Below are 15,848 nucleotides of genomic sequence, written 5' to 3'. Positions count from 1 at the left end.
CGTCTGCGAGGGGCAGGCAGGTGCTGGCGGGTTGCGTTCCCTGCGGAGGACGCAGGCTGCCGGCTGCCCCCGCGCCTGAGAAGCGGTAGAAGGGCGACGTGCCCGATGGGTGAGCTCTGAGCCCATCACCAGCCAGAGACTGATTTAGATCTGCGGAGCTGCCAGGCAGGGCCCACTTGGGAGAGTTAGTGGTGATATTAACTGGAGGAAATTCTACAGAGTAAGTATTAGCCTTGTATTATGTAGAATTTTTAAGTGCTTCATTAATTTACAATTCCACTTTTTATTAAATTAATTTGCATTTTAATGAAAAAAATAAGTGGATCCAGCTCTTTTCTTGGAGTAGCAATAACATGCAGCCCGTATGCGAGTGAGTGCCTGAGCAGAGGGCGAGGCAGCTCTGCGTGCCCCCGTCCCCCCACCCCTGCGAGGGGGCTGTGGGCTCCTCCAGCGCGGGTGTCCCCGCTGCTCCCCGCGCCCACGAGGAACCCTCTGCCCGGGCTGGCTCCTCGTGCAGCCACGTCTGTGGGGGCCGTAGAGCAGACTCAGGCCCCTGCCAGAGCACAGGGTGAAAGGCTGTAGGAAGCTGCAGGAACAGGGTGCAGTGATCCCGTCGCACCACAGAAATGCCTCTTGCTTGTCCTCGGCAGAGCCCAGAGCCGTCGTGTGTCCCTACTGCCAGGCCCTTCTCCCAGAAATAAGGGCTGTGACAGTAGGACCCCCCGCATCCTCTCCTCTGGTCCTGCTGGACAAATTGAAGAGTTTAGCTGAAGGTAAAAAAAAAAAGAAAAAAATTTCTCATTGACGGGCACCCTTTGAAATGTGCACCCAGTGCTCCCCTCTGACCCGTGTCAGCCAATGGCCTGAGAAAAGCCCTCAAAACTCGGTGTCTGTTCCAAATTGGGGACCATTGCTCTTCAGGGAGACCGAACTCATGACACCCCTTGACTGGCAGGTATCAGTTCTGGAGTGAGGCAGAGCGGACTTTTAAAAATAGCAGAAATCATTCTGAAATCACTGGTGTCAAGCAGCTTGGCTAGTGTTTAAAGTGTGACAAAGGTGGTGTTTTTCTCTGCAAGATTTTGGGTTCTTTGGGGGGTTTTTTGTGTTGTTGTGTTTGTTGGGTTTTTTTCTAGAGAGAATTTCAGACATGGTTACAGCCAGGTAAAGCAAAAAATAAAAAAATCCACCAGCCTCTTTGCCCCCGGCTCTCAGATCAATAGGTAACATCTCTGGTGCCTCTGCAGACTCCTAAACTCTTTACTGGCATACAAGCATTTCCTTCAAGGTCCTTCTGCACTGCTTCAGAGAGTAATAATTTAATGATTCTATTCTTCAGGGCTTTACTAATATAAGTTGACTGAAAATGAGATGCTCTCCACCACACCGTCTTTGCTTCCAATCACTTTTATCATCAGATTTGCTGTTAATCTCACAGGCAGCAATCCCACAAGTTTCTTTTCTTTTTTAGACAGGTTAATTTAATAAGCCTTTTAAATTTTTTTTTTTTTTCCAGTAGCATCCACATGTCTGCTAAGAGAACTTTGACTCTCTTACCTCATGGCTTACATGCTGTGATGACTTCAGTAACTGTAAGCCACAAATGTGCCACAAACGTGGATCTTGTGACCTGTGCAGCTGGTAGATGATGGGAGTGCCTGGACCCTGGGAACACACAAACTGCAGTTCCCTGCAACTTAGCAGAGGAACACCAGGGGCATTGTGTGTGTGTAGGGGTTTTTTTAGAAAGGAAAATTGAGCAATAAACATCCAGAGAAATGAGACATTTAAACATTCAAAGTAATTGATACCAGGAAAAAAATATGATGGGATGAAATCTATTCTTGCAATAAACTGTCCATTAGTTGGGCCATCAGCATAACCCTAATCTAAAGTTACGAGGATCCATTACAGATATAATCAAATACAATTTTCTATATTCCATGAATCAAAAGCACCATATGTATTAAGAGCCTAGTTTGTCTTTTTGTTCCTGCCTTCTCCTGGAACAGTATATATCTGATTTCTTGTGTTATATTGCTCTGATGTCTGCTAAGGGCACCATGCCCTAGAAATTCACATTAAATAACTGAGAGTGAGCACTAGAAATGAAAAAAGTGAAATACTATCTAGACAGCTGGAAGTAAAAATATGAAAAGTGTTGCACTTACAGAAGGAAAAAAAGCCTATTTTTATGACTTGAATAGACAGTTTGGTATAAAGAGAAATTCCTCACCCAAGATCAGACGTACAGCTGAGCTGCAGCAGGCAGCCTGGGATGTTGTAATCCACAGCGTGCCAAGGTGCAGCACAGAGGCTGGCTTCAAAGGGCTGTGGTGTGGGTATGGGTGTGGAGCATGCAGAAGCACAGAGGTTCCCAAGCTTGCTGGGCTGATGATCGCTGCCATCCCAGGACGAGTTTCGGCTTCACAAGCGCGATTGATCAGGCTTGTCATGGAGACACTGTGGCAGGGGCTGAGCGTGCAGCCAGATGCGGTCTGCGGGTGTGTGCTCTCCAACGCAAAGGATGCTCCTTTCATTCCAGCTTGTCCTTTCTTTCCCTTGGTTTTGTAAATTATCCCATTTCTTGCCATTGATCAGGTTGCCCTTCCTCAGCAGCCCCCTCCCAGGTCCCTGCCTTGCTGTCCTTGCCTCTGCTCAGCGAGGGACGTGAGTGTTTGGGCAGGGCAGATCCCATCCTGTCCAGCTCACGGACACGTCCTAGGTCCGGCTGAAGCCTCTGGCGCTCTCAGTGCCCACATCACGCCAACTGTCATCTTTGAAATACAGAGAAATCCATAGCTGGAGTGGCTTCTCTGGGTTTCGGGAAGCTTTGGCATTGACCATCACCCTGGATCCTCCCCCCCTTTCCTTCATCTCTACATGCAGCGAGGCAACCCACTGGACAAACCACACACCCTGCATTTTTTTGTTTCCAGGCAGTTCTCAGGGGCTTTGCTTTGACCTGAAATGCTGTTGCTGGTGATAGAGAAACCAGGGGCCAGGGGACGGTTCATCAGAAGAGCCGAGAGGGAACTGTCTTGGTTTGTAAGGGCTCACGCTTCCCGTCAGAAGTTCCCCACATCTTTGAACACAATTTTCTAGAAGGGTGTGTGTGACCTGCATGTGGGCCCCAGTACAGGGGTTTTGGGGTGGGCAGCAGCGTCGGCAGGAGCCTGCTGTCTGGAGCCACCTCTGGTCCGTGCCACCTCATCAATTCTCCAGCTGTTCCCTAATCCCAGCTGGAAAAAATAAATCTCTTCTGTCTGCCTGGCCTATCCCATTGATTTATCTATCTCAGTTCTTCTCCATAGGTGCCTGTCCATAAGCAGGACGATTTAATTTATTCATCACACAGGACTTTTTTGCCATTTTCTCCAGTATTATACGCACTATATGAATGTGCGCTGCTGACCTCCATTATTTGGCTCTACACAGCCTTTGGGCAGCACCCAGCAGGGCAGACACTCACCAGAAGAGCCCTGGGACACAGTGAGGTGGCTGGTGCTCTGGATTTGCTGCGTACCTTGGCTCCATCAGCCTGGCAGACTCTGGGGGCACCAGTCGGTGTCCCCGCTCCCGGGAGCCATCGTGCACCCCGGCTCTTGGTTCCTGCCCTCTGTGGTGTTCGCCTTGCTGGGTGCTGCTGCGGCTCTGGACTCCCCGAGGGCGAGTTCCCCCCCCTGCGCTGGCTGACCCTGCTCGGGGAACCAGCCTGGGGCTGGGGGGGTTTTCTTGAGGGAAGTGGGAGTAGCAGTGGGTCTCTCACGCTAGCGTGGGGGTCGGCTTTCAGGGCACGTTGCAGACTTGCTGCTAAATTCCAGGGCGAGGAGCAAAAGGTTATAAAAGGGTAATATTCTGTCGGTAATTGGGACAGAAGTTAGTGGCCCTGTAATCAGCCCAAGTCAATTAATGGATGTGAGATGCTGAGAAAGTCCCGCTGCAGGGGATGGGAAGTGAAAGGCTGCTGAGGGCATCGAGTGGGAGAGGGATCGCATCCCTTGGCTGAGTGGGAGACTGCCAGCGGCAGAGATGAGAGATGGAGAGGCAAGGAGGAATGAAACCCGGGTTTGGATTTCTTTGCTTGAGAGCTGGGGATCAGCCAGATAATGAGGCAGCGAGTTCTGAGGGCAAAGGAAGAGCTCGGGACATGGTTAGCTGCTCATTAGCAGCCAGAGACGTGTGAGCTCTCGGCACAGTTGCTAGCTCTTTGCTCTGGCCAAGCCTTTGAATGTCCCTGGGAGGAGGGCTGGCGTGCTGCTCCCTGCGGCAGCAGCTCCCAGCAGCCGCCGACCGCTCCCGAGCGGCAGAATGGCAGCTCTGAAGCTGCTGTGCTAAAGGCTTGAGAAATTAATTTTGCCTGTCAGAGATTCAAATGTAAGTGTGTGAACTGCGGTTCAGCGAGGTAAGCTAACCCACCTGGCTGCGCTCCAGCTCCGGGGATGCTGCTCACCGCAGGGAAGGGAAGGCCAACAAGTACCTGCCTGTGTAAGCTGGTATTGTCTTCCACATAAAACATGCCCTTAATTAATAGCTAGCATGAACCCAAGCCACTATCTCTGTTATCAATTTGTGGATGTGGTTGGATTGTCTGTCTCCCAGGACAGTAATATCCCTTCATCTTATTGCAAATTGCTCACAGCATCCTTCTATTACACAGGCTTAATGCTTGAAAAATAGAGATTTAATACTCCACCATATCAGACTAAGTGAGGTCAAAGCAATTCATATTCACGATCCCACAAAGCTCCCTGATAGTGTTTCCTGTGTGAAATGTGGATGCGGGGGTAGCAAACCGGGGAGGCCTCGCCACTGCTCCCGGCTGCCCGGCACCAAGCGGGCCAGTGGCAGCGTGGGGTCCGCTCCGGGGGCCCCCCGCCCTGCACCCCACCTACCCCCACGCTGCTGCCGCCCCTTCCGCGCTTTCCTGGTTTGCTGTGTTTTTCTAGACCAGAACGGCAGCAGCACGTGTGTTTTCTGTGTGTGGTACAATCGGAGCACGCTGTGCGTGTTTCCAGGGTGCTGGCTGTTCCCCAGGTGTTGGATGGTTGATGTGTTTTTAATAAGCTGTTTGTAACTAAGTTGCGTGCAAGTCTCCTATGAGCTGACAGTTGTCACGTTGCCTCCTGACAGAGAGCTCCGGAGGAACACATCCTGTATTTACATGTTTATTTTTGTCCTGAAATGTATATATTTTGAGAGAAATTAATAGCTGGTGTGTGTGCGAGCCTTGAGGGTTTCCTCCCCAGCAAGAAAAGATTTATCTCCAGGGATGATGCATATATTGCCAGGACACATTCCTTCTGCATTTGCTTTTATGTGTGTGCCAGGACATGGATTTCACCTGCAACTCATGAGGAAATATCTAAGTACATAAAATAAATGGGAAGTTTAGGTTCAGAGGGATTTATGTGCAGAAATTAAATACGGGTTAGGAGAAATATCCTTTGTCTTGCACCAAAGCAGTGTAACAGACATAATTCTCCTGGTGTGAGCTGAACAGACCTGGAGCTACCTCCTTCCCCAAACTGCAGGAGAATCCTGGGCTGATGAAGAGCCGTGCTGGCTGTACCTCGCGGCCGGGAGGATCTCGCCCGGAGGCTTGAGTACGGGAAACAGCCTGTAACGGCACAAACCAGAGTGGTCTCCGAATGGTGTGAAGGCTGCCTACGCCCATCCAGGGATCCGTGAGTGGGGGCTGCTCCCCGGCTTTTGGGCCAAGGTGGCCACGAAGGACATGAAACATCAGTCTCCAGAGAGGGGACTAGAGGCAGAGCCCCGAGGTAGCCAGGAGCAGGCGCAGCAGAGGTGAAGGGTGGGGGGGGACAGGAGGGTTTTATTTGCGTTTTTCCATTGCTGTGGGTAAGAAATGTTGCAGTCAGGGGCTTTTGAAGGCTGGAGCCGTCCCAAGGCTGCGACCCCCCAGGGGATGCTGCGTGCTCTGTGGGAGCCATCTGCAGAGGAGCTGGCAGCTGCCACTGGGAGCTGGATCCACCGTGGCTCATCCCTGTCCACCCGCTGTGCCGCCGTTGGGTGATGCCAGAGGTGGTCCTGCAAAGGCTCCGTGCACCTTTCCTGGCCTTCAGAAGCTCCTTCTAAGGGAATTTGCCTCTGACCTTGGGAAAGGAGCCCTCTGACATGTATCTCTTCGTCAGTGGACAACAGAGGGAGGGTTTATATCCCTGTCTTCAAGACCTGCAGGAGTTCCAAGAATCCTGTAAGAGAAAGAGACTAAAGATGATCTGTGTCATATTTTGCTTGGACAAAAACTATAGACTACGTAGAAAGACTGTATTTTGCTTCAACCCTGAAAAAGTAGGATTTTGGAATCTCAGAGATGATGAGACTGTGATAGGGCTGCACTGGAGGACTGTCATGAGAAGAGGATACCTGAATGTTTGTCAGATGGGGAACATGGCTCTCTCCACTCCCGCCGCAGAGGGGCACAGCCCCTTGGGCAGGATGGGTGCTGCCTCTCTGCGGGCTTCTGCACCAACAGTGCTCAGCAGCAGCACTGTCACTAAAAACACTACTGGTCACAAAAAGGGATTGTTTCCAAGTCTGAGGGATTCTTAGAATTAGTTAACTGGCTCAGCTCACAGTGATGCCCACAGAAATACCCTGGTTACGGAAGGAGAGGTGGCTGCGGAGAGCCCCTGCTGGGACCAATCCACTGGTGACCGCGGGCTACATGTGGCCCCTCCGCAGCGTTTCCAGTCAGGAGCTGCCAGGAGCTTGTGGTGTCCCCGGCGGCACCGCGACACGCTGACGAGCTCTGACGGATGGCTAATTGCTCAGGGCAGCCTGACATAATGGAGCAGTTCTGAGAGCACCTCAGCTGCGGAGGTCAGCAGTGACGCGGAAGGCGTAATTTTTCATAGCGTGCTCCTTGTATCCTACAACTCCTCCTGTAATGGACTAGCAAATTACCGCACTATTTAAAAGGTAGCAATTTATCACATTTTGATAACTGCATGCTCCTGAGGCTGTATCATCTGTGCCTGTGGAGAGAATGCATGAGGGCACTCCCCGCCCTACGACACTGTTATGGCCGTGGAGAAACATAACCCTGCGTGTGCCTCTGCCATCCCAACACCTTCCCTTCAGCACGGGTCGGGCCCATCGGGCAGGATACTGGAAGAGACCTCTCCCTCTCAGGTGTGGGCCATCTCTCTCCCATTCCTGCTCATTTCTATGTGTTTCTGGTTTTGGGACCCTGGTGACGTTCCAGTGCCCCTCCCTGGTCTTGCAGTTTCCTCACTCAGCTCCCCGGGGTCCATGTGGGCATTGCTCATCCGGACGCACTTGGCCGTTCTCCTCTGTGCACTGTCTCCTGTCACAAGGGAGTCACTTTAACCCCCGAGAGGTGCCCGGGTGGTTGCTCCACAGAGGAGCTGCAGTCATGATGAAGCGGCAGGGTTGCTGAACTGTACTGACCGAGGGTCAGCAGGCAGCTTTTTTAAAGATCTCTCCTTACCTGCCCTTGGGAATGCACCTTGCGGATCCATCCCACGTGCAGCTGCCCCGTGTCTGCACGCTGTCTGCAAACGCGCTCTGACCGCCGTGCACACATCCAGGCGTCCCACTCGCCGGATTTTAAACACGTGCTGCCCCTCTGTGCTGGAGTGGTTCCGCACTGGTGTCTCCTCCGCTGCATGGCAGGAATCTCCCTTCGTTTCTTGCTAGAAGGAATCTGAAGAATTGAGTGTCTGAAGAATTTGCATGGAAACATTCATCCCTCTCAAGTCAATGAAATCTCAGCCCCAGGTCACGGCAGCAGGTCAGCTCTTCCCCACAAATTGGGTCCTGTGCAATTTCCTTCTCTGAAGCTGTTGCCTTCAGCAGGGCTGCCTGGCCCGGCGTCCTCGCAGGAGGGGAGCAGCCGGGTTGCAGCGCGCTGGGTGGAGCTGGCGAGTCTCCCTGTGGCACAGCAGCGACCCGCAGAGCAGAGGGAAGCGCGTGTCCCGCAGGTGGAGGGTCCCGGCTCACCGGCTCCAGCCCAAGCAACAGACCTTGTTGTCCCCTGCAGAGCGGGCTGGTTGCTAAGGGGGTGGGAGTGAAGTCCCAGGAAGCCAGGAAAATTGGATGATAGTGCTGGACTTGGAGGACACGTCTTCTGGAGACGTTGATGCTGCAAAACATGGAAGCCTACAGCAATCCACACTTGTGCAAGGTGTGCCTGGCTGCATGGGCATGGGTGAAGCCACGCTTGTGTTGGGGTGGACAGCTTGCAGCAAGCATGCATGTGTGTGTGCATGGATAGCAAAGTGTTCCTGCGGTAGCACCACAGCAACGTTTTTTATTAACTGTCTGCTTTCCCTCTGGAGTGATGTAACTCTGCTCCATGCAGCAGAGATGGGTCCAATTAATCGGATGGATAAAAGTGGTTAATGCACCTTAGAGAAGCGTAATTTAATTGGAAATGATTATTACGTGCTGCTCCTATGTAAAGAGTGTGAGAATCAGCTCTAAGGACTCTGTTATGAACATGACTTTTAATTGCTATATGGTTCTGTGATTTAAGTCTTTTTCTGGGTACGCTTTTGTTTCCTGGAGATTTCAGGTGGGATGCTGATTGCAATGACATGCTGGGGACAAACAAGGCACATTCCAGTGAGCTGGGGCTGTCAGTTGTGTTTGTGCTGATTCTTGGGTGGAACCAGAAGCGTTGATTTGCCTTTGAGCTCTGCAGAGATGGGCTCTGTTTGCAGCGTGCCGAGGACTCTCTGGCAGCAGCGTCCCTGGCTGGCGGCGTCAGCCCACACCTGCCTCCTCGCTCGCCCCGACTCCCCCTTTGACTGAGGTTTGCTTTGCAGCGGTGATGCCCGCTCAGGCAGAAGCTGTTCTCTGCTGCATTGTGTGCTTTGCAGTTTGGCATTGCCTTTCTCACCACGTCCCTGCCGTTTCCAATGCAGTCTGCAGGACGTTCCTCCTTCCCTTGCTGGCTGCAAACCGCGTTAGAGGCAGCACACGCAAGTAGGTTGTGCTGAGTGGCACGTGCGCTGCAGGCAGCTCTTTGTTGCTCCCACGTAGGCTGTGGATGTCGTGGGATTAAAGCTGGTGACGTGGTAGTAGTTACTAAGCTCCCGTGCGTCCCCCTGCCGTAGTACAGATTGTGTACAGGGATGCTCGCCCGTGGAGCTAATGAGCAACAACTGGATGAGGGATGGAAAATGAAGCCTGTATAACCTGCAAAGAAGACAGCAAACTAAGGAGGGGAAACTTTCTCCCCCGCCGAGCTGTGAAACACTCCCAGTTCACAGGCCACGTGTGGTGACTTTTACAGCCCCTTGGGTTTTGCTGCAACACAGGAACGGTGCTTACACAGGTGGTGAAGATGTTTTTGTAAAGGCATGGAAAATGTTGGTGAGTAGACAAGATTTCAGACTGTCATCAGCACAGATGTATCTGTGCATTGTTTTCCAGGGTCCCAAACAAATGTCACTACAACCAACAATTTTCCTGTCCTTTTTTCCTTTGCTTTTACAAGTATCTTAAACCAAACCCCTCCTTCCCAGCAGGAACAGAACGGGCTGCTGGGTATGGGATAAAAAAAATCAGGATTTTGAATCCATCAAGGAGAAACAGGGGAAAAAGTTTCTGTTAGATGTAAAGCCAACCAGTGCTCGCTAAGCTCCCTGCATCCCCCCGACCGGCTCCTGCCCTCACCAAGGAGCTGGGGGGCAGCCGTGCCCCCTTCCCCCAGGGAAGGAGCTCAGCAGCACCCAGACCTGCAGCACCGTGTCGTCCCCTCCCTGGTCCCAGCTCCGCTGTGCCAAGCTCCGGGCAAAGGCAAAGTGGGGAAACAATGTGTGGAACAACCCTCACTGCCCTTTCTCTGCTGAGTGGGGCGGAGGCCCACGCAGGGATTAAATTAGTGCTGGCTGGTGCAGGCTGAGTGGGACCGTGGCCGGAGCACGTGGCCAGGGCTGGGAACTGTGTCCCATGACTTTGTCCTCCCCCTCCTCCTGTCTCCTCCTCCGGCCGAGCAGAGGAGAGTGTGTCTGCTTGCTGGGGCCAGAAGAGCGAGAGTGGACGGCATGTCCTGGGGTGAGCGCGAGGCGGGAGGTGTCTGGCGGTGACAGCAGTCGGTAGGTTTTACCTGGCTGGCCCATTTATTTGCAACACATTCAGAAAGGTGCCAGTGTCAGCAGTGCTGCGATAAACATCCCCGAACAAAGAAGGAACTGGGGAGATTTTCATATAGGTCAGGTGTTTATCAAAGAGCAGTAGAAGATGTAGAAAACTTAGCTGGTCAGTGCGGGGGCTGTTTGGACCCAGGTCTCCTCTCCCAGCCCCGGCAGTGAGACCTTTCCCTGTGTCCCCATGCCCGTGAGCCTTTGGGAGCCGCCCGTGTTCCCGTGTCCTGCCGGCAGCGCGTGTGATGGCGATGTCCAGGCTCTGCGCGTTACCCCGGCTGTGCCACCATGGCCAGAACACCCCCACCTTGGCAGAGTAGCTGCCCTGCGTCCTCCCGGGGGGGTGAAGGTGGCACCTGAGAGGCGGCAGGTTTCCTTGTCATGCTGCGTGTCAGGGGCTTCTCCGCTCTGAGAGGAGGGTGAGCACATGCCCCTGCTCCTGCAGGTTTTCCCTGTAGGAAAGTTATAGTATCGCACAGGAAAAAATTACATATTTTAGAAAGAGAAGAGAAATTCAATCTTGAAGGAGTTCTGCAGGGGAAGGAGGAGGAAACAGAAGAACGTGGTTCGATTCCACGTCCCCGTGCTCCCTGGCAGTGCAGCAAGCGAGGCCCAGCCGGTGCTGGCTGGGCACCAGCCCCCCACACAGACCCTGCCCGGGGAGAACGGAGTGCGTGGCGTGGGGTACCCCACCCCCCCAGTCTGTACCCCGGGGGTGAGCCCGGGGATCCCGGGCGCTGGCGGTGCTCAGCTGCCGAACTGTGCTCACAGCAACCTGGTGGGCAGCTCTGCAGCCTGACCACTGGCCAACTGGTCCCACCGCTTCCAGAGCCGACGGAGCATGGGGGGCTGTGCCCCCGGGGCTGGGCATCGCTCCCCCGGCAGGGGGGTGCTGGCACAGGTACAGCAGCAGGTGAGGACGAGGTGAGCGGCTGCCAGCTGCCGGGATGCAGCATCAGCAGAGCTGCTGGGAGACCCGAGTGTTGCCTGGATGTGCTGCAGATGCTTAAGTCTGGTGCTATTATGCCCCTGTTTAGAAGCACTAACTTTGTTCACAAATCTGAAAGGAAACAAAGGGTGGTCTTTTAAAGTAAAAATGCCATTCACAAGTTCTGTAACACGTATTATATCTGAACTTAATTTAAAAAGTGACCTTTAAGTGTTTAGTTCACTCACTCTGATGCTAGATACAATTTTCTCCAATGCATCTCATTTTAACTGTTGCTTTAGATTAAGTAAATTCTTCACCTGTGGGGCTGGTAACCACAGTCACATCTTCTAGAGATTTTCTAGTTGTTCAGTGTGAGTGTGATGCGCAGATCTGTGAATCTCCTTCACCAGCTCTGAGCTTAGCTGTGCCGTGAACCCTGACGTCCTGCTGTGTTTGTGTGTTTTTTCATCTCAGATCCATCTTCCCAGGGAAGGTGGTTTGCTCTGGCTGTGTGGGAAGTGTTCAGTATTATCTCCTAACTATGTTCAGATGTTCCTCTTTAATTGATCTTAAATTGTTCAAAAGTCATAATCAGTAGTGGAGCTGTGGTCCCTATACGTGATCTCAGCCAGCAGGCAGGGCCTTTGCTACCAAGCCCAGAAACACTGAGGCTTTGCAAGAAGCGTTTCCCACCTTGTTTCCTAAAGATGGAGTTGTGTGTTGCTGAGAAGGCGCAGACACCGCTCGTCTGTTCCCTGTATGTAAAGGTGAGAAATACAGAGTTTGGAGAGCCAGTGCTGGCTAAGTGCTCTGAGACTTGGCCAGAGGCACTAAACCTGTGCAGGCGCTTGAGGGAGGATCCTGTCGCAGCCACAGTCAGATCAGAGATGTGGGGTTTTTGTAAGCGGGGGTTTGTGTAAGCGGGGTTTGTGTAAGCTGGAGCAGCTGAGGCTGGAGCATGCAGACTACGGGCTGGGGCCTCCCAGGCTCCCGTGCCAGGTTTCTCATCCCGTGAGCCTGCTGGCTTCCTTCTGGATCTCCAGATCGTTGTCCTAGAGGCTTGTTTCTGGTCCTCTGGGGAGATCTGAAGTTCACACATCAGCTCTGACTCCCAGGTTCCCAGGGCAGCCCCCTTGGCCAGACTCCCAGCGCTGACGTTCCCCTCCTTGCCCACATCTGTTGGTGACAGCAGACAGACGGTCAGTGAGGAAAGAGCTGGGGGTGAAGTGGAGCTGAGGTGTGGGAACGCCTGTTATCACCCTGCCCAGAGTGGCAGGGCTGGGGAAAGGGAGGAGGAGGCTGGAAAGGGCTCTTCTTATCCACCAGCACAGCAGCACCGTGGGCACTCCTGCTGCCCCCGCTAGGCAGCCTCCGACCCTCTGCGGAAGGAAAGCAGCACCTTCTCCGTTTCCTGGGTAGCTCAGGACGCGTAGAGGAGCTGGGTGGCCCGTCCAGCCGTGCCGAAATGCCGTGAGCCAGGGCAGTGGTGTGCAGGGCACAGCCGGGGCTGGTGACCCAGCAGGAGACACGGTGACAATGACAAAGGCAGAAACCTCACTGCCTCCAACAGGTAAAACAGCCTGAGGGGGGCTGGCACCAGCACAGTAGTTCTGCTTTTACCTTTCAATGTGACATTGCAGATGCTTCAGTGTGGAGGGGAGAGGGAAGGACAGAAGGGACAGTGGATCTGAAAAGGTCCGTGGCTTTCTGTTTGTGCTATCCCTGGGCATGTCCCTACCAGCGCTCAAGGGCCTGTCAAAGGAACTAGGAAGGACACAACCTGTAAATAGTGACACTCAAGACGCCCTATGTAAATTTAAGCAGAAAAGGAAAAAGCCCATGTGGGCTCACCATTTTCCTTGACAGTCTCCACTTTGCACCCTGAATTTCATAAGCCATTATTCTCCTCTCTAGTAGTGAGGTACAACAAAGGCAGAGCAAGCAGGCTCTGAGGGATCACAGGCAGCCCTCAAAGCAGCATCTTTGCCACGTAGAATCAAAACCCAGCTCTTGTTATTTATTCACCACAGAGAAAAAGGAACTGCTGAACCACTGCGAGGAGGAGGAAAGGGGTGGTGGTGGGGGGTGTGTGTGCACATGAGAGGTGGGGGCACCCGGCAGCCGCGCTGCTGAGCAGGACCCTCGCGTGTCGGTCCAAGAGCGTTGCCGAGCCTGCCGGCGCTGGGAGCTCTGCCTTTCCTCTGCCCAGCCTGTGCGGAGCTGATTTTTGATGGAAGTGCATTTGGAATGCGCACAGAAGATCGCCCCAGGCCTGAGGCATCTTGGCAGGCTGGAGCCTGGGGGTGACCAGCGCGGGCACCAGGGAGCTCTGCCCCCCAGCCAGGATGCACCGGGGCTGAGGCCCTGGGTCTGCTCGCCCGGGGCGGGTGCGTGCGGGGCGGTGGTGCCTCCCAACTGGGCACTGCTGTCGCCCGCTCCCGTGGGGGTGATGGGGGCAATGCTGGGACGGGCACGGCCCCCAGGCAGCCCTCCCTTCCAGCAGGCTCCAGAGAGCTCCTGGCTGCGCTGGGCCGTGCTGCTGCCAACACATCCTCTGCCCCTCTACTTCCATATTTTTGCTTTCAGCTTAGGCTGAAGCTGGGGGTTGGTGCTGCACGTGAAAACCAACCAACCAGCCCGCACTGCAGCCTCTGCTGAGATCTCACCCCAGCGCAGCAGATCGCGTCGTTCAGCTGCGCTCTTCGCCCACCGCCTGAGACCGACAGTGCCTGGAGCCACCCTGGGTGCGAGGGAGAAGCTTCGGGCTCTTCATCGTGCTCGTGGCAGGAGACTTGGATGCCGCTGGCCTCCAGCCGTGGCCTGCAGGCCGAGCCTGGCGCGTGCCTGCTCTCCTCGCACCCCAAAGCCGGCAGAGCGGGGCCAGTCTGTGGGGTTCGATTTGTTTGCCGTGGCAGGTCAAAGCCAGCATTAGTCTGGGCTGCAGATGCCTCGATCCGCCAACCTCAGGACCCTGTGCAGGGACGGGGGGAAGGAGGCGGCTGTGGGGCGCGTTTCCAGCCTGTCCCCGTGGCCGCCACGGGAGGATGGCAGGGCAGGGAGTGAGAGAGGCTGGACAGGCACCGACGGATGCGGCTAACGGTGTCTCCAGGTCTGCCCCCTCCCCAGCAGGTGCCCAGAGCTTCCCAACACAGTCTCTCCATCATCAGAGACTCCTTCGAACCCTGTTCCAAGCCCACGCGGGGCAGCTGGAACTCCGGGGGAGCGGGGAGAGTCTGTCCTGCAGCCAGGAGGGTTGGACGCGGGCAGGGCCGGGGCGGTGGCCCGCAGGGGTAGGGGCAGGGCCCTGGTGGTGCCGCTCTCCTGAGCACACTTGCACACTGAGCCGATTTAATAAACAACAGGAGCGTTTTCCCAGGCCACATGCTGAGCTGTATTCAAAATACATTTGTACGAACATCAATTTTTAATGCAATTTATGCCAAATGTTGTTGCAAAAAGCAGCCGTTAACATGACATTAATTCAATCACTGGAAATACAGTACGTGCTGCTAAATGAAAACATGTTATTAGTCAATTAGATTAACTGGATGTAACTCTTCCAAACACAGTGTATTATGGTTTCTACATGGTTAATTATGTTGTACAAATTACATGGCAGTAAGGCTTAGCACTGGGCACACACACACAATTAATACATAAGCAGAAAAACCATCTTGCCATTCACAGTTGAACTCTGTAAAAATTATTTGAAATATATATATCTTGCAAGCTTGAAATAAAGAGACAGAATTATGCTGATATTATAATGGAAACGGGGCAATTTCTAAAAGAGCCAGCAAAGTCTTTGCTGTGAGATCGCAGATGTTCATGGTTGCTTTCATGAGTTTTTATCTGCTTTAAAAAGACCTTTTTAATTTTAAACAGAAATACTCCTGGCCATGGTGAAGTGCCTCCCCGTGCAGGAATCTCTCAGTGCCCACGCAAGTGACAACTCTGCTGCCTCCTCCTTTGTTTGTGTTTTGGGATGAATTTGTGCCCACTTGCGGGGACTGGTGCCAGACTTTGGCACCAGGAGCGGGCGTTGTGCCCGGCAGCCACGCGACGTGCTGCTGGCACCACCAACCCTCTGCACGGCGTCAGTGTCACCGCCCGCACAGCTCACTGCTCACGGAGGGACCCCGCGGCTCTGCTGCTGCCGGGGATCCCCGGCAGGGGGTCCCACAAGAGCCCAACCCTGGAGGCCCCTGGAGAGAGGAGCTGTGGTTCCTGGCAGGCTGGGTGTCCCTGGGGGCCCTCCCCCTCCCCTGGGACCCCCGGCACCCTGCACTATGGGAACACCCAACTGCACATCGTCCCACAAACAGGGCGCAAGCAAGCAGGTGGTGGAGCTCTGGAAAGGCATTTTTATTGCTGTTGTTGCAATAATTATCACAGTTCATGGAAATGTGACTCTTCTCCTCAGGTACTCGATCAGTGATCCCGACAGCACCTTCGTGGTCCTGTGAAGTTCAGGAGGGCGGGGGAGCCGGGGCCAAGCAAGCTGCACCAGGAGCACGCTCTGCCCAGAGCCTCTGCATCGCTGAAACAGCCCCGGCGCCACGGGACTAATGCCCAGGAGTGTAAGTGAGGGGAAAAAGGAGCAGTGGGGTGATGGAGAGGTAAAACGCGGGGCGCGTCGCGAGCAGGCTGCACTTGCAGGTGTGCAGGGCCAGCTGGGACGGGCCAGCCCTCTGCGCCGATGTTGGTGTGGGTGTGGGTGCAGAGATGAGGCACTTGGGCAGAGCTGAGGGGGAGCGGGGCAGAGCGCGGGGCAGGGG

General features: G+C 54.0%; 1 long non-coding RNA gene across 8 annotated transcripts in view; it reads left to right on the top strand.

Moving 5' to 3' along the window:
• LOC141950855 (uncharacterized) overlaps positions 1-15,848 on the top strand; it is a 172,369-nt gene that overhangs the window by 149,175 nt on the left and 7,346 nt on the right. For all 8 annotated transcript variants that reach the window (XR_012631191.1, XR_012631193.1, XR_012631189.1 and 5 more), the window contains one exon: positions 15,494-15,650. This is a non-coding gene — a long non-coding RNA (uncharacterized LOC141950855). The remainder of the gene's footprint in view (positions 1-15,493; positions 15,651-15,848) is intronic.

The sequence above is a fragment of the Strix uralensis genome, chromosome 16 (genome assembly GCF_047716275.1).
Source record: "Strix uralensis isolate ZFMK-TIS-50842 chromosome 16, bStrUra1, whole genome shotgun sequence".
Lineage (NCBI taxonomy): Eukaryota > Metazoa > Chordata > Aves > Strigiformes > Strigidae > Strix > Strix uralensis.
Note: the sequence above shows the minus strand (reverse complement) of the source record. Positions and strands in the feature narration are given on the sequence as shown.